At 40.9% G+C, this 24458-nt stretch overlaps 1 long non-coding RNA gene across 2 annotated transcripts in view; it reads right to left on the bottom strand.

Annotated features, from left to right (window-relative positions):
- Window positions 1-24458, bottom strand: part of LOC117603023 (uncharacterized) — a 124770-nt gene that overhangs the window by 38649 nt on the left and 61663 nt on the right. For both annotated transcript variants that reach the window (XR_013063192.1, XR_004581113.2), the window contains exon 4: window positions 6501-6661. This is a non-coding gene — a long non-coding RNA (uncharacterized LOC117603023). The remainder of the gene's footprint in view (window positions 1-6500; window positions 6662-24458) is intronic.

The raw sequence follows: 24458 nt of genomic DNA, 5'->3' as shown, positions 1-24458 counted from the left end.
TTTCAATACTCGTAAAAAAAAAAATTTCAATCATTTTTAGATTACCACGTTTCTCATATTCTCATATTTTACCTGAACATGTATACTTATAAACTGTCCATCAAAGACCATTATTCTCGTCAAGCTATTTAGATGAAATTGCTACCGTTTCATTGGAATCATAATCCAGCAATAAATCGATACCGCTCGATACACCGGAGCCCTTAAAAACTAGCCTGCAAATGAAACACGCGCGACAACAAAGGACAAAATCCAAAATCAAACTCGCGCAAAACCACACAGGGTGTTCCCTCTATTTCGCGCATATTCGTGGGACGATTTGTTCGAAAATCGCTTACTTTGATACTAAATCAGTCATTAACGACCGGCACGGAATGATTTCGAATGGGTCGATCGCATAAAAGGAAGCCACCGAAAACGCGGGCTGCATGAAAACCTTTCGCGCCAGGCACAGATGCGATCTTAAAATTTGCAACGATGCATCAGCTGATTAAAACGGTTTTCCTATGGAAAATTTTCGTCGACGATCATCAGAAATGCACGTCGCTCGTTCACGCGTGCTGTTACCTAAAGCTTTGCTCGGCCCCGTCGCGCATTTTCGATTAATCTAGGAAACGATCCTAAATAGGCGGGACCGGCCTGTATTTGTCACACGTACAAAGGAATCGTGGGCATATCCGCGAAACTCCGCCGCTAATCAATATTTTCGTAGGATTCAACGGGTGTCCTGTTTACACGATGTCAGTTTACCGTGCGTTCGCTTCAGGATGTATGAGTTTGCCGAATTAGCGTGCTGTTTAATCAGGCGCGAGGATTGTGTCCTTCCAATGCTCGTGGGCCGATGTTGAAATATCGAGAACCAATGACGGTCGGGCCAGGGTTCTATTCGAGCATTGTTAGCTGAATCAGACGAAGGGACATATTTTTTTTTTTTTTTTTTTTTTTTCATATGTTTCAATAATTTCAGAAAGCGGCGGGATCTCGCGTCTATCATCGACATCAGATTTTTCCTGTTTGTTCCGACCGACGACTATGGGAAACAGGTTAAAAAAAAAAAAGATAGAATAACATTCGCGGCTATGCGCGACACCCGATCTAAAAAGTGCTATTCTGTGTCGCACGCGACTACATCGGGGAAATCGATTAGCAATGGGATCATGCGGCGCGCGGAATCGTGCGAATAACCATGGCACTCGATCGAATCAATTATATCGATCGGATCGAGGACATTAAGATACTAGGATACAAAAATACTAATTATTTGAATATTTGAATACTACAGTATTTGATTGCCAGGATATTTATAATATAAATGATAATGTTTAAAGTATTATCATTAAAATAATATGAAATCATGAATTAAACTTATAAAAATGTAAAACAGAACAAACAGTCCGAGTTATGAAATTAATGAAATCCGTTTCATTTTAATATTCACGATGTGTACTTGTCGTTTAAGTTACATGTACTGAATTTATGTTGAATGTCAATGGAGTCGTTATTTTAGACTGTAAATTTCCCTACAGATTAAAAAAATGTGAAGGGAATAAAACTTTCTAAAATTTGCAATCTTTTAAATTAACAAAGATTAAACATTCGTTTTGATAACATAAATAAAGCAATAATTGAGAAATATATGTGATAAAATTGACACTGCTGCAATGCTGTGCTTTGAAATATTCATTAACACTTGGACTATTAAGTAGAAATATCAACGAATAGTCAGACATGGACTAAATTCATTACCTAGCATTGATCATAATCAATGTGTTAATCAATTATTACACGTACAAATGAATTGTACTTAAAAAATAATAATTACAACGATAATCCTCGTTGAATGAGAAAAATATAACATTAAAAGTCCTTGATGTACCATGAAAAGTTCCTCGCATTGCAAGCAGGAGTCATTAGAATCTTCTCTTATTCTATAGTACCTTAGAGCGACGTGAAAACGTAACGGTCCCTATTCACAATTAAAATAGCGAAAGCAAAAATGGTGCGCACATTTCGTGATTACTTTGCACCACTTCCCTGTGAAGCGAGGGGCTCCACAAAACGGCGAGGATTTTCCGCTGCCGCCGAATGAGAAGTGAGAACATTAAGGTCCCGCGGCATTCCTACAGTAGCAAAAGAACGATTTGGCCAGCCTGTGTGCTTCTCGCGAACCCCATTCAACGTGAAAACCTGCTACCCACGAGATGGCGGCCCGTGGATGGAGAAAAAGGGGACGACGATTTTACGTCCTAACATTTTACGTTTTACCCACGCGTCGTTTCATCCTAAGAGATGATTTTCCGTCCGGCTTTATGGGGCATACAGTGAGATGGCTGAGTGCCCATTTCCCAGGGAAGAGCTCATTGGATCCACGCCATAACCGAGGCTTAGAAATTCTCTGTTTAGCATCCTGATGACGAAAGGACCGACAATTCTTAACGAACCGATTCAAACGTATCGATCGATCGTATCAAAGCAGATATTTAGGATAAGAAAATTTTTAACACGTTCATTACGTGTGACACGTAAAATCCCAACTGCATTTATACCCAATTTTCAATGATTATCTAACAGACTGGAGTCGTCGGCGCACCCTCCGTGAGAGTATCACGACGAAGCAATAAGAAGAAAGGACCTCTATTTCCTCCAGTCGATTCGTTTCCTTCCTGTGCTTTCGACCAGCACGTTTTTTTCCTCATTTTTGTCGCCGTTCATGATCGCCGATAACACGATCGAAACACGAGCATCGTCGTTTGAATCGCTATTTCAGCGATCACCAGCGATGCTAATGCACTGACCGCGGCACATAATCATAAAATGCAGGAGAAGCGAAATTTGATGATGATGGCCCTCGGCGGCTGACTCTACGGTTTTCGATAACCTCATCAAAAAAAAAAAAAAAAAAAAGAAATAAGCGTTTGCCATAGAACGGTCGGCCAACGATGTTGAACGATTTCATAATCGACGTGCGGTTTGTCTCGACTGGGAAACTTTAATAGGATCGCCGTTACCGGGGAAAAGATCTAATCGATTTATTTGGACCGTCCTTATTTCCGTCAACACCCGATATTTTTGCCGGGTTACATGGCCAGTTCGTGGATACCAACCGCGGCCGGTTACGATCCAGCAATTAAACGTTTAAAATCCAATAGATTCGTGGCCGCGATAAATCTCGTTTTCCCAATCACCGCGGAACGTTCTTCGTTCGATTCAACCCCTTGCCGAAACGCCATTACCGACCGTTTTCGAGAAGGACACTGACTTACCGGGACACGAGGGTTGGTTACAATGAATTCCGAAGGATTTCGTAAGGGTCGCTACCGTCGATCGTCCTATATCTACGTTTTTTTAAAATGCTTATCCTTTGAACAGGGGAGCCTGGGTCAATCGTAATCCTAACTTACAAAACATATACGAAAATATAAAGTTAAATGCATAATTTTAAAAATGAAAGATTTTCGTATGTTGGAAGAATAATTTTTAAAGGATTACTGTAAAATTTGGAAAATTAAAATAATATGCAATACAGCCTTGCCTTTCAAAAATTCCTATTTACATATCAAATTTCCAATAGAGCTGTTTACCTATAATTTTAATAGCCATAGTTGAAATATCTAGTTTTTATATTATTTGTAGAATCGACTTATCGCAGTTGAAATTTATACGAGGCAGATGAAATTCAGCTATTCTTAACATGTGCTAAATTTCACGCTCGTTGTTTCGCGTATTATGTGCGATACGCAAATAGCTTTATCCCGATGAGGAATGCCTCTCATAGTTGACATTCATTAAAGTACTTGATACAATCGAATATATGTTTTTCTGGGGAAAACACCTCTATCAGTATTTTGAAACATAAATATCCATAAACATAATTCTTATAATAAAGTAATAAGGAAATTAAAACAAAGATAATGAGAAGCAATTATAAAGGCAATAATGAAAAAGAATTTCATTGAATATATTTTGACCCATAAGAAATGGAAGGTTTAGAAAGCCTCGAGGCTTAGTAGCCTCCCTAAAAACCTCCCCTTGATCCGATGCTGATAAAGATAATAAAAAATCTCCCAATACAAATACAAAGAAAGGCTAACTCCGCGATGAAATCACTTTCCTTTCTACAAGAATTCATTCAAGACCCACATCCGCGATGGTCAGGTAGTCGCATCGATAAGCAAACGCCGCGGTATCAAAGCGTCCAATAAAAAATCGATCGGGCATATTTTAACTGTGACCGATAGGAAAAGAAAGCACGAAGAAAGGAGGGAATCTCCTCCACTGACCCAGTATGCGTTACACACGCGTGCGCACGCTTGATGCATGGTACACTGCACACGTGGACGTCCCGGCACACTGGCATCACCCAACGATACATCCGCCCATTTTTTCGCATTTCCCTCGTACACGCGTACCGGAACCAGTCGCACGCGCGATGTTACCTTGTATATGCACTGCCAAAAGGTATGCCAGAAAAGGACGTCGCAGAGATGCATACGTAGGAACAGGCTAGTGTACCGTGTATCTATATACACTGATACAGAGAACCGTGTATGATATACGTGACTGCATACCAACCTGTCACAATATATAAACATTGGCGAAAGAGAATCCGTCGAGAAGAGAGACGAACAGAGCAAGAAAAAAAGAGAAGAGAGAGATTGTTCGGTGAAAGAGAGACATCGGACGAACCGAGAGAGAGGAGACGAGGGATGCACGGTAGCGAAGACTGACCATCGCGCTGGTTCGACGAAGAGAACAGCAAGGGTTGAGGGAAGAGCGGACCGGGCAATGGGGTGCCGCTGAAAGAGAAACAGAAACGCGATACGAAAGAGAACGGAGGACAGGAAAAATGGTCGAGAGGATCGACGAAGAGAGAGAGGGGAGACGAGCGAACGCGAGAACGAGAGTCGCAGAAAGAGAGGGAAGAAATGGTCGGAGGAAACGAGAGGGTGATTGAGAGGGAGAGAACGAAACAGGGACGAACGGCGAAGAGAGCGAGACGAATGCATATGTGTTCTGAAACAAACGTTCGATCAGAGTGCCGATTGTTGCCAATCATACGTTGCCACGGCGTACCCCTGTGTGCCCGTGGCCAGCCCGCCGATTCAGTTCTGCGTTTTTACGCGACGCGGTAACCGTCGGTCCGCTTCTTTCCTCTCGACGCTCTGTCGATGGAAATAAAAAAAAAAACTAATGTCAGGCTTAAGACGAGTGGCGTTAATTGACGATCAGTGTACGTATCGCGCGTGTGTGCGTGCGGTCGTTTACGGGACGGATGGCTTCTCACGCGACACCCATGGAAGACCAAGGGTGACCCATTGGAAGAGAGAGCCTTTGCCGTGCCGTAACTCCTGGCGTGACGACACAGAGTGAACACGGTGCACGGTGTGCGTTCGTTGGCTGCGTGCTTGCGTGCGTGTGCTTTTTGCGGAAAATGTCAGCGCTGCCGGTGGCATTCGATGATTGATGACGACGGCAAACTACCAGACCCGGGATGGGACGTGGTGTATGCGTGGGAGCGTGTCAGTGTGCCCGAGACCGATCCCCGGACAAGTGTGTTGGCCGTCCGTCCGTGGAACACACCTTATGCATACTCATCGTAGGTGGCCACACGTACGTAGACCCGCTTATGCGTGCCACGCGGATGTGTACGGGTACGCGCGCGAGAGCCGATGATTTCGGAAAACACAGCAGCCCGTGTCGACCAATAGCAGCACGCCGACTCGACGGCCGGGCAACCAGCGATACGCGATGACGAAATAAGAGGAAGAGAGACGGGACGAAGGAGAGAATGACCGGGTGGAGGAAAACGGACAGGGTTTGCGTCGAGTAATAATGAATGTTTGTTGCCGCCGGCTAAGCCTTCATTTTCGCCGCTTCAACCCGTGGACGGATCTTCGTCTGCTTCGTCCAATAGCATTCCTAGCTCTCTATCTCCTTCCCCATAATGTATCCTACTTTTCGTTAATTCGGTATTTACTCTATCACTGTCATCCCCCATACCCCCTAAATTTTTCCCTGGTTGTTCTATGACGAACTTCGATTCTTGAAACTTAGAGCTAGATGAAATGGAACTGAGTCATTAAGTAGAATTTTTAGATTTAAATGAAAATTCTCTAATCAATACTCGAGCAAGTTCCTACAGCACGTATCTACCAAAAGTACACACCAAGTTAGGAAAGGTCTATTTTTTTTTTTTTTTTTTTTTAAGAAAGTATTGCATTGTTAGAGAGAGTTAAGATGAAGGAAAACCGCGAAAAGTTTTCCACCAGTTTTTCTCGCGGGATTCAAAAATCGTAGTCGCTTGGCGGGAACGAGAGGCAAGAAGGAGAGAAGGAAGAAGAGGGAAGGGAGCGCTGCGCAACTGGATAGGACTCTTCGAGTAGGAAAGAGGGGAGTAGAACGGTTTTCACGAGCACGGTGCAGCTCGTAGGCGATAGTGCGGAGGGCAACACCGGCCGCGCAAGCGCTTTTTCGAAAAATCAATAAAACGAAAAGCTTACCTAATGCTATGTTACTACGGGGGTAGACTCCGCCTTCATCTACTAGCTATAGTGGTGGTTGATCGCCTCCTAGATACTACCGCGACTCGACCAGATGATCATCTGTAGATGACGCGGTGCCGGCGTTTACGCCCAGGGTGCATCATTTCTCCGTGCGAGATCTGAAAAGTAAAGCGCGTTAGCTGGATAGACAAACAATTCAAATTATAATTATACCCATTGAAGAAGCCTTATTTAGATACTTTTATTAGAATTATTTTCACAATTGCAGCTATTATTAAAATAAAAAAATTAAATTTATAGTAAAAGAAGATCTTTAAATATTAGAATCACAATCAAATAACGTGAATTGAAAGTAGAATTAAAGATTAATTAAAATGATATGTAGGTGATATTACAGTTTGTACTACTTAAACGTGCTTTAGATGTTTCCTAAGACAAAGTCCTAAAATAAAACCATCCTAAAATAGTTCACATTTTAATAGCACATCTTAATCAGCTTTCCATTCACATGGAAGATCGAAGCAGCGGTATATACGAAAGCTGATCATCATCTCCAAGCCGACGATCTAGCAATTGGACACGATTCAGCGGACGTTTTCAGCGCTCGAGTGGATGACTGTCGGCGATAAAAGGCGAAAGGAATAACCGGTACAAGGTATTCCGTAGGTTCCAGCAAAATAGGGGATGCGAATGCGGCGAACCATGATTAGATTGCGGCTTGTGCTCGAGGCGTCCGACTAGGTTCAGCACGTTAGCGAATTCGGTCCGTTGAGTGTTGACAAGTCCGCATCCTCCGCTCCCGCTGCCTTTAGCGTTGGCCGTGTAACTCTAACGAGCTTAGGGCACGCTGCCTCTCCGCTCGGCTGCATTATCTGAAACCGCGAGGTGTTCTTCGCCAGAGCGAATACGTTTCCGGCCTGCAACGGGAAGCCCCTATGTACCATCGGGCATGCAAGCCTTCCCTAGGGAAATCGACGATCTAGGCGAAAAAGAAATACCACCAACTCTAATACCTACTATGGAATTACTAAGTATTATGCATATTTTGCATGAAACGAATATTCCTGCCTAAATATAATATATACTACAGTAGATTAATTCAAACTTCGAAGCTTTCATTTAGAAGGAAAGGAGGAGCAGCACTAGAATGCTTAAAAATCGCTCACGTGGCATTATAACAAGAGTCTACCGTAAGTCTTGAGTCTTCTTTTTCTCTAGGGCTTACGTGCCTGACATTCTACCCTGTATGGACAGGTAGGACAAGTTGAACCCCCGATAGATTTCCATTTGGCACACCTGCTACGCGTAAACGATACGCTGACCACTGGGCCGGTTTAGAATTTTGCGACAACGACCCCACCGGATTGAATTATCGACCGGTGATTTCAGTCTGTTATACTCACAATTCTGTTCGTTGTTTCTTTGTTTATTTTAGAGGGGAGGTATGTGAATTATGTTTAATGGTGAGAGATAGATGATTTTGTTCTCGAACCATCTCTATTTTTATGAAATTAAATTAATTATAATATTAGTATTGGTGAAAAATGTTCAAAAATTTTAACAATAAACATTTAAAATATTCTAATGAAAGGAGTTCGATTTATTCATAAACGTACCTAAACATTCCTAACAATAAATAATTGCATTCTTATTTAGCAGATGATTGATTTAGCTTCGCTTAAAATAAAGATCATGTTCAGAATAGAGACCGTAAGAGATTGGCACATGGATCGATAATTCATTTAAACAGGCGATTTAAGAGTGATCGATGGTAGATATATTTTTTGAAAAATCGATTTGACGAAGCGCGAAAGTTTGATTAAAAACACGGGCGACTGAAAACCGGAGCGAAACTTTCCTAATAATTAATGACAGTTAGAAGCAGTTGAGCTTGCCCTAGAGAATACACAGGACGCTTCCATCGTTCACAATTTTTTGTGAAACAAGAATTTCGTGTCGTCGAAAATAAATTTCACGAGTTACAGTGGAACAAAAAGGAAGAAGGTGTAAAGGTAACAGAGGCGATAACAGTTGAAATAATTAGTCCGTTTCTAATGGAAGGAGCGTGAATTGTTGATGACATTTTATCGATGTCCCTTTTCAAAATCAAGGGACTGGGGACTTAAAATCTTTAACCTATGTTGCTAAAAATCGGTAAAAAATACAAAAAAAGTTATAAATTCATGCCTTGTTACAAGTACTTTAATTCCAAACAAACGTGTTTATTCGTCGTTGAAAACATTCACCGATAGTTCTTTGTACTTGCCCGCAATTGCACTCGGATACGAAGAAAAGATTGCAGGTTTTATTTTCAAGTTAATGACGCTTCGTCCTTTCTTATCTCGAATGCACGTTATACGATTCTCCATGGGAGAATCCAGCGCTCTGAACAACTACGATCCTCGGATGTCGACACTGGCGGCGATATCGTTTACTTTTACTACTTTCGAGAATAATAAACATAAACGTACTTCAGTTATCGAGTTGGATACTGACGCAAAATACTCTAGAACGCTTAAACAATAAAAATGAATAATATTTGTTTAATAAATTTACCATCACGCTTCTTTCTATTAAGAAATGAAAACACTGGGATAGTTCTGACTGCTATTAAAATTGGGGCTTTCTCAATGGTCCATAAACAATCAATTTTATTATATGCCTTACTAAATATTCCTATTGTGGCGATTAAATTCTTAAAAAAATAAGCAAAAATCTGATGTATGATATTTAAAAGAGAAAATCGATCTCCAACAGGTAGAAATAGGAATAAAATCGAGCTAGCAGGTGCGCGCCATGTCAAATCTCAGACAGCTAGGTTATCGAGAGGAAGAGAGAAAGAGACGGATACCGTAGCGGGGAAAAAGCAGGGGAAAGCCCCGAAAACCCGGTCATTAATTGTCTTAGACGTTTAAGCGATGTAAACAGCGGAGGTCGCGAAAGGGAAAGCCCGTGTGGGTGAAAGCGTGGCTAAAAGTAGCCGGACCTTAGCCGGTACTTTTTCCGCTTCGCGTGCTCGACGTCGCGTCGTCCCGGTAGTTTTCCCGATTTTGCAGTGACTGTACCGCAGGGGTAACCCTTCAAGTATAAACCACCCCCTACGGTAGTCATGGCGACGCGGATGTGGTATTCCTACCCTGCAACTCGTCCCCTTCCTCCACCTCCACCTCTTCCTCGCCCGCCAGCGCCGACACCCGGGCCGCCACCCTAAAAACAAGAGTGTAGTTGCCGGATCACGTGGTTCCGCCACTCTACAGGGTGGGAGGTCGAAGGGAAGTGAGGATAGAGGTAGAATAGGATAGAAGGGGTAGTTCCTAATTGCACCGGCTGGGTGGGACACTAGAGGGGCTCCAGAATTGATGCTGGAATTTTGAGGTTAGGTTAACTCACGTTCTCTCTCTCTCTCTCTTCGTCTCTTGTTTCCTCCTTTCTCTCTCAAACTTCGTCTCAAACACGGATATTCCTGGTCCTCGCTTCGATCGTTCCTTCTCTTTCTTCCTTCGTTCATCTACTCGTCTATCTCCCCCCTATATGTTTCACCTTTCTATCTCTGTCTCTCTAAGCTGATCCTTAGAACATCCCTCTCTCTTGAGAGAGAGAAGCTAGCTGGGTTTGGTCCCCCCCAGACTGAAAAATGCTGCGGTATACCGGTCCGTTACCGGTGGGGTCCTTTTCGAAATCCTCCCGAAACTATAATGAGAAACTCGGCCGCCGATTTCCAACCAACCAGCGCACTCCAACTGCCGATAGCATCCAGCAGCGTCCTGAAGGACTCCCTGTAATTCCGTTCCAACGATCGCGAGCTCGCATTATGGACGATAGCTTTTCCCATGACTCGAGGACCGACTGGAAAATGTACGTTCGCGGCACATGGAGGAAAAACAATGGGGTGGCTCGCGTTCAGGGGTTGAAGCGCAAGAACAGCTTGACGTCCGCCACCGGGGTAGAGACTTCAATAGATTTCAATTTTTTTTTTTTTTTATCCGGTGTCTTCGCACCTAGGCGACCATTTTTTTCTTGCTTGGAAAAAGTACATTCGACGAGGGAACGTTTCCAAACCATTGTAAAATAAAAATAATCTTTAAAGAAATAAAAGTCTCTAAAGTAGATGTTAGTAAGAAAAAAAAAAATTGAATGATTTAAAAAGGCTTTTTTTGAATTTCTAACATTTTTCGAATTTCTTACGTTTTTTCTCGTTTTTGTGTTTTTTTATTTTTTTATTTTTTCCAATTTTTCGAATTTTTTTCGACCAAAACGAGATCCTCGGAGATTCCTGGGCTCCGCCCTGAAAGTCGAGGACGAACGAGTCCCTCTTCGGCTGTCGGCCGACGAAGAGGGTAGTTTGCGTTCGTGGCACATCGGAGAGGGTGGCAGCCGGACACAACCCTCCGATCAATGAAGGTGAAGCGCGCGCAGCCCCTCTGAGTTTTTTGAAAATCTGCCCGCCAACCTGGTACTGCCCCTTGTTCGACCCCCCTCTTCGCTATATCTACACCTAAATCGCATACCAAGATGGGGAAACGGTGTCGTACGTACACCATTTTGCGAGGAATTTACTCGTATCCACCTCGAACGACGCCATTTTCATGGAATCAATGATTCTCCAAAAAATCACCCCCATAAATGCGCACACATCAAATTTCATTTTCCTTTTTAAATAAGAAAAACTATAGCTATATGATGTCTTAGAACAAAATAAAAATAAATGATTACATTTTAAGAAGTTTTGTTTATCGATATTGTTGGGTAAAGATAGAATGCAGCTTTCAAACCATTCAAAATATTAAAAGTACCCGCCCCGCAGAAAAAACATGGCTACTCGAAAAGGAGAAAAAAATGTATATTTCGACGAGGTGAAGGGAAACGAGTGCCATCTATCGGCATTTTTTTATAGGTAACATTCTTCAACCCCTAAATGTGTGCGAAGGTTCAGGCATTTTCCGTGAGATGGCAGCACCTAACGCGTTCCCGAAAAAATATTTTTATTAATTGTTATTATACTTTTTCCACTAAATACATGTTTTGAAATTATAAAAGAATGATAAGAAATTGATAAAAATTTTCTTTGAAGAAGGAGCTGATTTTTTTACTAAAAATTATATAGCTTTCTATTGAAACCCTATGTGCAACTATGTTCAACGAAATTAACAAAGTTTTAATGAGAAAGGCATTTAACTAACTTTTACGATAAACGTGCAACCACTTTGACGAGGTTCCTTACTCTTCTATGGAGTTCCCTAGATGGTGATGCTGTCCCAATGCCGTGCAGTATTAAAGAGCTAGTAGTATAGGACGGTAAATGATCAGACGGGGTGAGTAATATATGATAACACCTTAGAAAAGAGGTAAAATTTCTTATTTTTCTAAAAAATTTTTACTGAAGATTTAAGGTTCACAAAAAATTTGAATCATTACATGATTTAATATGTAATTAATACGGAAGTGTTAGATTGAAACGTTAATCTTCAGTACCTTTAACCCTTGAATAGTGGAATGTCCTACTTATCATGGTTATTTCTACTGTACCAGTCAATGCGTTGACCAGTACTACTTGGAAACTGCTCGTTTCACATTTACATCTTCTACTATTTTTTTACTTCTTAAAATATATTTATTGAATTACAAAAATTTATTACAAAGGTGGCAGAAAACAATAGACTTGAAATAATCAAATTTACAAGCAACTTTGACAACTCTAACTCCATACATTACTTCTGAAGTAATATAACCATACGAAAAATAATTCTTATCAGTACTGTAATTGAAAGAATAATTACTATTTGTACAAACCATTTCACCTATTACAAAGTAATACATTTCTCCTGCTGACGTTATGTTTCCAGTTTGTTCAACGATATTCTATATTTGTTAAACTCTAGATGCACCAAATTGAGTTTCGATGCACCAACGGTGGCCTCATTACCTGCACGTGAAACTCGGCGACCTTTGCCACTAATTTACATTCGATGAACGTCTCGGAAGCTCCGCTGGCCAACCTATTGCACAATCTTTCATGCCGGTTATAATCCTACTAAATTTCAAGCTTGTTCGCTTTCTAACACCGTTTAATACCCAATTTCATGACTTCAATAGAAAGGTATTGTATACTTGAATTAAGAAATATTCAGCATGGTGATTGTCACAGTTATTCGTAAGCAATAAAGAAACTAATTAGGTCAAGTAATTGAAAAAAGCATTTTTGTAACTTAAATGATACCAGTATTTCAAAATACTAAACTGAACATTAATCTTTAGTATGTTTAGTAACAAACATTATTGCGTGTCGCATTTATCGTGGATGTTTCTACTGTGACAGTCAACGCGCTGACCTATACTACTTGGAGTTCGTACAACAAATCTGGAAATTGTCGACCGAATGCTTATAAATTATTTTGCAAACCTTATTCGCATTATTATTGTTGTCAAATTATTAAATAAAACTATTCAATTATATACTATACCTTATAGTATATGATAATTAAAAATTATATTATTGTTTTCAATCATATAATTTAATTTATTAATTAATTTTACACCTTCACAAAGTAGATATTAATTATTAATTTAATATTGTGAGGTAAAGTTATATGGGTGCAATTTAATTGGATAAAAGATAATATAATACGACCATAGAATAATAAAATACTAAGAAACTTATATCCTTGTCCTCTGACAATTCACTTTAAACTTACCTTTTACTAGATGCATCTCACCTAATTTCCATAAGCATACAAGATTTAATCACATACACATGTACTCCCATAAACTACATGAACATTTAAAAAATGTAGCATAGATTTTTAGTATAACAATAATGATATATCGAAAACTTCGTCCGTCTGAATCTCATTACAGATTCTATGGTACATTACATTACGAATTAAGTTAAATATTAAAGGGTTTTTAAAAAATCATATTTATACTCTTTATTTTTCATCAACACGATGTATATTTATAAACATAGTAAAAACGAGAACAAACACATTTACCTGGGGGTTAGAATATATGTATTATTTAAAAAATAAAGGAAAATTGTTAGAATTTGTATTAAAAAATACTATAACGAATATGGTTGCTTATACCAATAAAGTATTCTTACACCCATAAGAAGTGTTATTATTTCATCCAAACTCTAAATATTTCCAACATTTATAATCCAACCTCTAAGTATTTATCTTTTCATTAATAATAATTCGAGCCCTTTTAATACTTCCTGTTTGATTGATTTGGGAATCCAAAGGGGATCCGATTAGTTTTCGCGCGAATTTGGTGAATCCTGGCTACAGGCATCCAGGATCCTGGTGCACGACACTCGTTTCCGGTTCGCAGTTCCTATAGTTGCGTTCTTGTCCGGATTTCGAGGATGCAGTAGTCGCGCGATAATAAATTATTCGAGATAGATGATGTTGCCACGCCACAACGGGCCTGGGCTTGCTCTCTGCTCCTGCTCTGTTCTGCTACCGGGTATTTATGCCGGAGTCTGGCCGCCATGCTTCATACCACCAGGATAGCAACCCCCTGAGTTATGTCGACCGCGTTGGTCTTGATAGATTTTACAATTTACGATCACCCTGTACACGCGCCACCCCCACCAAATGTTCACCTGCCGCGAAAGGATACTGTGACTCGTCTAAGGTTCGCGAGTTCTTGATTCACATTCAATTAGGATGCTATTGCGCCCCATTCGACACCTACATACGTTATTATTTTATTTGTTTTATTACAAATAGGTACGTGTCTATATTTTAATTAAATATTACCATTGCAAAAGGGTTAAATAAAAACTTCCTCGTTTGAACCGGAAAATCTTCTTACACACAAAAGTGTAATAATCAGAGTATAGCGTTAAGATCTCCATTAGACAAGGAAATTCTAAATGGGTTTTGAAACGACCAGTAGACTGGCATCTACCCCGTCATCAAGTAACGAACGGGTTAGTTTTATGGTGCAGCAAAGATAAACCTCTAGCTGTTACTATCCCCTCGTATTATCTCTCTGTTAGGTAGAAACACAGCATACATTGGTATCTTACTGGACTAGACCGACATTTCATAAGCTTTCACATCATTTTCTCTGGATAGTAACACCCCTTCACTAATGCTTTCTAGTCCACTTTGAATCTCTTGCAAATATCAAATATTTTCTGGTCATGATATTATATTCATTTTGATTGATAAATTAATTCCTTAGCAATTTAAACATAAACCTAATGAAAATTTATTGTATAGTTGTATTATAATTGGATAGTAATAAAATAATAAGAATTCCTAAACCCGAATATTTGAATGAAATTCCATGGTACCATCTGGATGGTAAACGAGTCCATCACGTGGAAAGCCGAATCGAAAAGTCTTGTCGGCTCTCGTCGAGTACAGCGATGAAATACTAACGCAATTAAACGCCGCCGACAAGCCCACCCCGGATATTGGCACTCCTCGGCCGTGCAATTCTATTACCCTTACGGCTGAGCGGCAGCGAGTCGTCGGCCGTACCTCATCCCGGGGTCTCAGCCACCCCATTCTCGACCCCCATCCCTCCTCGCCCTGGCAGACGTAGAGCCACGATTACGTTGGCACGAAACAAAGCAAGTGCCACGGAATCGTGCAATACCAAAGTGTAGCCCTGGAAATCCTCGATATCACTTTCCGATAGTCATTCGCTGTACCGTGACAGGAAAGCGGAAAGGGTTTTCGGGAGCGGACGGAGGAGGGGTGGCACCCGGGCTTGGCCGATTAAGCGAGCAAACACCGTTCCGCCAACGATCGACACCCTCCACGAGAATGGTGACTTCTGGAACTGCTCGAGATTCCATTCTCGCCAATTTCGAACGACCACCCTGAACCAGGTGCCTGTGGTATTCCGGGAGGCAACCGGGACCGCTTGGATGCATCAATTCACCGAAATTACGGAGAGAAATTCTTTTTTTCTTTTTTTTTTTTTTCTTAATGAAAAAAATTAAGAAAGAAACAAGATCACGTAATTAGTGCTTATCAATAGCATTAAACAAATTAATACCAAAGAAGCAAATTATAATATGATTTACAAGTAGATTGAATAATGCAAGTTAAGAGGTTCACTGGTGGTTGTTTCTCGGGAATACAACTAAATGCTGATACGGTAAAGTGGAAGACAGAAGGAAGGGGAGACAGACCGAATTTGTCAGACTAACAAGGTGCTAGCTTCTCGCCGCGGCGCGCCTCGACATCTGTAATACTCAAAGTTAATTTCCAGCCGCTTCGAGAGGGTGACACAGATCGTTCCTCCGCAACAGACAGAACAGAGATCCACTAGTTTCTCAAGTTTCATCCTTTTGTAACGATCCTTCGAGAAATTTTAAACGTTAATTAAAAATTATGAAAAGGTCTCGCGAAAAATATTAATACTTTCACTGCTGGGATGAATCATGATTAAGAAAAAAAAATTTTTTAAATATTGTTAACTTTGAGTATCAATTGGAAAATTTGACCGATAAAATAAATTTATGAAATTAAATATCCGCCCCATTTAGGTAGCCCAAAGCCAAAGCGAAGGATGGAGAAGTAAAGGTAACAATTCATGGGAAATCTCGTGGAAAATCCTCCATCGAGCAAAAGCTACGATTCCCCCGGTCGGCGGAATGATCGGAGTTTGAGGTTAACAAAGTCGATAGAAGCATCAGTTATCCCGTCGTCAATCTGACCGAAGGTGCTCTAGGTATATCTGTGAGTAAAAGGATGGCCGCCGAGGGGTGTAAAGGGTGCCAAGGGTGGGAGGGAGAGTAGCGGTTTGGCGAGGACACCGGGTGGACTCGACGGCGCTGCCCGGCATCGACCAGAATATTATGGACTTATCAAGCCATCCTAATAGTCTCATCAGGATGCAAGCCTGCAGATCTCATCATCCTCGGCGTCCCTGGACCACGTAGCTACGTAGGAACGAGCAAGCAATGGCGTTTCCTGGCGTAGATAGCGTTATAGGAAGTAATAGCGGACTGGTATGATTACGTGCTGTCCTAAGGCACAGACAGCGTCGAAGGACATTGCTGCAGGACCTGAGCAACGATCCATCTTCCTGTCCTTCCACCATCCTATACGGTACCGCTCCTCTTTTGCCTGTTCGCTCCAGTTACCGTGAAAACTCCTAGAGACGGCTGATTAGACCTCCGCCGTACGCTTCAAGAGAGCTATTTAATTAGAGATCGTTACGTTTGATACGGTCATTGAATAACGTTGCTCGGATAAATAGAAATCCCTACTGGATCTTCAGTATATTCGACCGGGCCCGACTTAGAAAATTGATAAGAGTAATCCTTGGACGATGGACCACTTAGATAGAGAATTCAAATTCAATTTTCGAAATTTTATGAAATTCTCTTTTTCATAGGAAAATGTTATATTATTTCAAATTTACACGTTATATTATTTGAAACCCCTTCAAATATGATTAACTTTTAATCAGCATCGTAATGTAAAAAAAAGATAATATAATTTGCTTTCTGAAAAGATAAGTTACTAAAAAAATTACTAAAGAAAAATTAAGTTTTCACTCGATACTAATAATAAGAAATGAAAAAAAAAAGAAAGTCTGTGATCGGTTCGTAGCCCTCGCTACTGCATATTGCACGGTATGTACACGCGCATGGAGAATTACACAGTTTTGGGATATATATTGTTGTTTAGTACGGTTTAGAATTTCCATAGATAACGGAGAATTATAACGGAGGCTGCTGTCACGGGACCGAGAAACTGCACGGTACACAGATTCTACAACACGTACGGCCAGAACCCTGTACCTTCTTCCGTCGCAGTTCCTTCAAGGAAAAGAAGAAGAAAGGAGAAGACATAATTACATACACAGCCTGTCTTAATTTTAATACGACAAAACACAAATTTAGGATAAGCATTAACGATATTAAGCTACTGTGATTATACACCTTGAATGAAATGAAATTTACTAAACAATTTACAGGAAACGCGATAATCGTTCATAAACAATGCATTAGCAAAATCCCATCAGCTAAAAACAGGGGACAAAGTTGAGAGAAGCGGAAGGGAACGGTGAATCCGGTCACCTGACCACGTCATCTTTCCGTCAGTTCCCTGACCCTCGGCCGCAACTAATAACTCCGGTTTTTCTTCAACAACCAACTGCAAACTAATCTACGGCACACGTGGCCATGTTGGCCGTTATACTATTGGCTCTCAACGAAAACTTCAATCCATTCTAACCACCAAACACTTCATCGTCCGAACCTGTACATGAACAGAAAGGATCTCCCAAAGGATACCAATGATTCTTTAGAAGAATAATCATTTAACGATAGCGCAGTTCGAAAGAACTCGATTCTTTGATCCGACCAGTGGACCAGACTTGATCGTTCAGGTTCTGAGAGGAGGTTAGGTTTAAGCAACTCTGTGGAAGTTGCGGACAGGGTCGGTTGGCCCGAGGGCGGTGGCAACTATTATAAACTGTAGCACCTCGAACTACCGCCTCCGGCCTTCCTTCTCTTCCCCTCCTCTGACCTCCTCACTCCGCCTCCACCTACTTTTCCTCTCCGATGGTCCCCCTTCGCCCTGCTTCCTCACCGGTTCGAACCAACTCCGGCGTCTCCACACCGCCCCCAAATAACCTAGGGTCCCTAGCGAACTAACCCGCACCGTGGAACTCTACCTCGACTCTCCGGCTCTCTACGACGGCGTACCCTCTAATCAATCAACCCCCAGGCATTTCGGCTGCACCGCGCCAGGGATCGCGGCTTTCCAGTCTTCACAGAGACGTCTCTCTATCTCGAAAGACGAGCTCGGAACAGCCGCAGTAACCCTGTTGCTTAACACACATCGACTGGCCTCGCATAAACACGACCAACGACCGGAATCTCTAACGGTTTTAAGAGGAACAGGCTGAAGATCGAAAGGTTGAACGGTACGGATGCGGCGACCCAGTTTTCCAGGATGGCTTCCCCCCCCCGATAGACTATGATATTTTAGCATAAAACAAATATAATATCTGTAAACGTTACCCTAGTTGTTATTAATTGTTAAAATAACATCTATATCAATCCATGAAAAATTGTCTATTTTGTACCACTAATTTTATTGATCATCATTATTACCCATTAGACTGCGACAGAATTAGAAAATAAAACAAAGGTCTGTCCGAAGCATAGAATCTTCTTCATCAAATCTGTGACGGAAACACGGGTCAGAAGCAGTCTGTCTCAACTTTTGTGTGATCGAAAGTAATTATATTAATTGAAGGTGCTGTACAGAGTATTGGTTTATCGCCTGTTCGGTCACGTGCTCGTATGTGTGTTACCACGCGAACATTTGTGTGCATAAACTGGTGTGTACAAGTGTTGAAGAGAACTAAGTGTACAATTAAATGTTAACGAATTAACGTCTGCTTGGTACATCGAGGCAGAAGGACGACTTGTTAAATGCAACAGACGATAGCGAATTTAATTTAAAAGCTTGATGTTTTGCGGATTCAGACTTCTTTGAATTCTTTAACCCTTGGACGGCGAACCATTAATTTATATTATTTTCGTTTTTTAAATTGTAGTACTCTTTTGTTTAAAAATTAAACTTTAGATTGTTACCTTAAACACTTTATTTTGTAAGATTGGGTCACGATTTACCCAGGTTCTACTGTTCAAGGGTTAAATTAGATCTTGAAGATTTAATTACTTGTCGATTAGAACGTAACAGAATTCTAAGTTAATTAATCATTTCACTAGCACGATTGGACAAATTGCTTCTAAAAATAAGAATTTATATAAAATAGGGAATTGATCGGTATATTGACATTCTTTCTCTACAATAGAGGTGTCGGAAGTTCCCCTCGTGTTCTCGGCATTCCGCACGATATTGCTACATTTCGATTTCGAAACAATGGAAAGGGGAAGCGTGACCGAAGAGAACACGCACGGTTCTCAATGTTAGCCCGCCACACAGGCAACGCCCGTCATTTCCTTATAATTACTCTATTTCCTCTTACGCCTATAGTTACGTCGCGGCCTGAACGGGGGTGGGAATCGATGGTAGAAAACGGCAGATATTGGAACGCAACATACGATCGTTGCTGGCGAAACCAGAGGAGGGACACAGCTCGTTCGTTTCAAGATATCGAGGAAATGAATGGGATTGGCTGCTGGGCAAAATTGCACTCTGATAATTACCTATTAGCCGCACTGTACCTGGCACTGGCCGATATCCTAAAGAACAATGCTTGTCACCCAATGCTGTCTTTTCCTTTATCTATCGACAATCAGATAAGACGAAAATTTCTTTCGACCTATTAGACCAAACGTTACAAAAGTTACAATAAGTTCTCACATAATACAAACTTATGAAAGAAAATAAATATTTTGTCTAAGAGCCATGCTTTTGTTACCGACACATCCCAGCAACTCCAATTTTCTTCAGCAACCGCAATGGAGGCGGCAAGATAACACGCGCTATTACAGCTGATAAATACCAGCTCGTAACACTCGGCTAATCTCTGAATTTGAATAATGAAGCCTATGCAAGCTGTTGCAAAATATCGCGGCTGAAACAAACGCGGCTACATCGACCGGGTCTGTGTCTTGAAGCCAAGAGAGATAACAAGCGAGTGGTATTCTTGAAATATTCAATACACCGGAAGATGCTGTTCGCACCCAGGCCCGGGTGAATCCAACTTATCCCTACTAGAATTTGCTCATGTGTAAGTGTGCGTTATCGCACATGTACGAACACTTTGTCGGCCTAGCAGGTCAGACTGGTGGAGTTTGCCAGAACGAAACTACGCGCGTGGTCTAGATGCATGCAATTTTGACTAGATTAACGCTGCATTATTCAGCTAATTAACAACTAGGTACGCTTCTCCCGGTGTTTTCGGTATCTCCCTGAAAACAACGTCGTTTGTCTTGCGCCTCTGCTGAGAGACGCACTCTGCTTTCTCTCTGTTCTGTTGTAGGCTCAAGGCTGGCTTATATTCTTCTTGTATACGTGTAAGTTAGCTTTCTACTCTAGTAAGAACCGTCAGGGCTTCCTGTTTGAATCTACAACTGATACTTGCCGTTGTATTGTTCAAGTTCTGTGTTTTAAGGGAGACCCACCCAGGACATCAGCAGGGCTACTTCAGTAGAAACGAACGCCCCCCTTTTAGTCGCCTCTTACGACAGGCAGGGGTTACCGTGGCCGTATTCTACTCCCCGAGCCACAGGGAGAACGTATAATTTTTGAACCCGAACATTTTAAACGAAATGATTATTTCCGTCTGAAGATAACTTTTAACTTTTGTATAATAGAAATTTATTTAACTTAGAATTTAGAATTCTAAAAATATGTGTTTTATAGATAATTTTTAATGAAATCAAATTGAAATTTACCGAAATTTACATAGAATTTAGTGCAAACTAATACCGATAGTTAAACACGTGTAAAAGATAGTTGAACGCTTTGATGTTCCCGTGGGATGAATTAGAAGGATCCAGTTAAATCAACCATCGGTTAATTACTATTTGAGAGATGTTAGTTCGAAATTCATGAAACATGAGTTAGAAAAACAGAACACTTTTAATTGGTCATTTCACGCGGTTGGTATTCAATTGCAATTTCCACGAACGGTATCAAAAGGAAATACGTGTCTATTCAGGGGACGTACGTATATCAAACGTTACAACCGCCATGTTCTTCGAAAACATTAGACGATATTGCAATGACGTTCAGCGTTTCCTCTCAAGCGTGAGTTCTCCAAACTTTGAGGGAATCAAGGATTGGGCAACCGACGAAGAGATGCAGCAACCGAGGGACGAGGAAGCTAGAGGAATGGTTGAATATTCCTCGAGGACGAACCTGCGCCGCTCTAAGCGCACGCTGATTTAGGTACTAATGTAAGGTATAACGCTAATATACAGGTATCTTCCTACATTCACGTACAGTAGAGGCTTTGGGGGGTGGGCGAGAATGGGATACCGCCCAGGGCGGCGAGCACCCAAGGGCGATTTAAATCTAATTTTTAAAAATTAATAAAAACTAAACAAACGTTATATGAATATTATTAACATGAAATGACTAATTGTTAGTTGCTCCAAATAATGATCAATTTCAAAATATGTAAAGTTTAAAGTGATTTGATAACATAAAAGTACTATAAGAAGCTCCGAATCACTGAAAATCAAAATTCTCAAGAGAAAAGAAGAAGCTACAAAAGATCATTAAAACGATGTATTCCTTGCGTTTACCCTGCATAGCAATGGGATCCTATCAAACAGGATCGCAAGGGAGAGCCTGTTGACTGGCGCGAATTCGAAGGAAACATCTCTGAGAGGCTGACGTCAGAACGGTACCATGGAACCATTTCGTGGGAATACGAAGGTATACGAGACCACGAGCATTCTCTCTGGAGGGCCAACAAGCAACGCTGCAAGTAGTGCGATCGCGTTATGTTGCAGACCGGAACTCCCGTTAGCCGTGTGTGTCGGTACGTACGGGGACCCCTACACCCCCGGGAACCACCCTCTTGTTCACCTCCGCCTGAGCTAGCCCCCTACCAACATTCAACCCTTCCTTATTGCAAGTTCTACGGTTCGTGCATTAAACTATGGAGTTGGCCAGGCATCGACCCAACCCAACCACCTACCATCTGGATATGCGGCCCTCGCGCATATACGCTATGTACATTTCTAATCAAGCGATATTGTAACTGCGGTCTAACCTCCAAACACCACGGCCTCCAGCACCTCCATCCCCCTCACCCCCACCAAACAACGCGAACGTCGTTGCTGTCTCGAGCTTTTCCTCCTGAAACTCTAACCACGTTTACCATACTTCCGTTAGTCTAACGATTTATGAAAATAGTTCAGGTAGCATCTTTCGTCAACATCTCGTCAAAGGATCAAGGTTTCTTTTGGATAGGAATCTTGAGGGTGGTTGCGTGAAAAAATCATCTCCAGAAAGGGAAGAAATGATAAATTTTTAAATAATAATTTGAATTAATTTCAAAAGTGTAGATATGCGTGTTATTGACGAAGAAAATCATATAACGATTGTAAAATTTCTTTTCTACGAAAAGAAAGAACTCTGAACGTGTTATTGATATCGAGTTCTTCAACTCAAACATCGTATATCGACAAACGGAATTGCGGTTTGTGTCTTCGACCAATCCCCTCTCTGTGAGAATTTCTCGGAAAATCAACGGACTCTGCTACTACCATTCCTAACCCATGCAAATATGGCTGCTACCGCGTCTCGTGACTGCAATCGACTCGAAATGGAATTCGTGTGCAATCGCAGTTGAAGTTATGCAATCACGAAGACCGCCATAATCGTGGAATAAGACATTTAATGAAAAGCTAAGCGTACAGACCACCGGCCAATTGGTACTGAAATCGAAATTAATTTTAAAATGAATTTCATCCTGTACCTTCAATCAATCTAGCCTACATGTTTCTTTTTTCATATGTATTATCTATTTAACCCTTTATTTTTGTAACACTTTCCACTTATTTTATATGCAGAGCTTTTATTTTTTTTTTTTTAAATTGTACTCGTTATCTTGACAAGGAAATAGAAACGCCTTTGGCAAGAGAAGAGAGCAGAGCTTCATTTCAGTAACATTTCTACAGAGTTACTCGTCTGTAAGGAAAATTCCATTGAATATGAGGGTCCATTTTGTGCGAAGTTATTTGACGCTCGATTAATGATACGAACATTACGGCACACACCCACCCTAAACCCATGTCTCAACCCTTACACGCCTAAGCGCCGTCGTGGTATTATGCGATTTTGCGAACGATAGATCCGTATAATCCGTAAAGGATCGTGACCAAGAGTAAAGGAGGGAGGAGGTGAAAAGTTGAGAAAGACGAAACAACCCCTCGTGTCGAGTGTAATCGTTTAATCGTCAACCCTAAAATGATACCTCCTATTTAACTCTAATTGTAATTGAAACCTGTTAGAACGGTCACATTTTCAATTACAAAAATTTACATATTCTCATAAATAATAATTGTGATCAAAACCATGTACAGAGTGTCCTAACTTTTCAAAAATAATTTTTTTCTGTTCCTTTTTATTATTTTTGGAACGAGAAAATATTTATTTTATTATTACCGTCACTAATGGTATAATTTTATGGTTACTTAACTATTGATTGTTAAGATATGAACATTCAAAGTTTTAAAAAAAGAATCTTCCTACGTGGGAAAGCAAGATCATGAATTTCTTTACTGAAGATATACTTTTTGAAAACTGGTCCATACCAGATGAAAGATCAGCAGATCAATCCACGACGTAACTGATTTTACGAGAACCTGTTCCATCGAAAAGCTGCTTTGGACCGCGTAGTTTTCTCACGGGCATCTGACCACTGGTCATCTCACGAAATACGCGAGAGATACGTAGAATATATCCACCCTTCACGAATCGGGGGGGATGAAACTGGTTGGACCAGGTTTGATAATGCTTTCAAACATTTTTGCATATAATAGTATATATATATGTATATATTTGCAATAAACAAAAATCTATTTTTTCAAAACGTTTTATATAAATAATTTCTAATTTCTAATTAACCCTTTGAACAGCAGAGCCTGGATCAGTCGTGACCCAAATTTTCAAAAAAGAAAAAGAAGAAAATATGCAGAACCCCTTTGAAACCGCGTAACTAACAACTCCCATGAATAATGTATAAAGAAAATAAAAATCTTCACTTACAAGAGCGACCTATTAAATTCTTCCTACCACGACATGCGATCGTTTGTTCAAGAAGAGCAGCTGTCCAAGTTGCACGTTATTGCGTTATCCGTTACCCCCAATAAAAGCAGAAGAAGATAGAAAATGAAAACGCGTAATTTGTCTGCGAAATTCGAGAAGGGAGACATCGATAGATGTCTCCGAGAGTCGAAGGATGAAAAAGAACCTGTTCTTCCGGCCGGTAAGGGCGATCAAGCGCTGGACCACCCTGCGTTCTCACGGTACATGGACCAATGGT

Source organism: Osmia lignaria, chromosome 12 (assembly GCF_051020975.1).
Source record: "Osmia lignaria lignaria isolate PbOS001 chromosome 12, iyOsmLign1, whole genome shotgun sequence".
NCBI lineage: Eukaryota > Metazoa > Arthropoda > Insecta > Hymenoptera > Megachilidae > Osmia > Osmia lignaria.
Note: the sequence above shows the minus strand (reverse complement) of the source record. Positions and strands in the feature narration are given on the sequence as shown.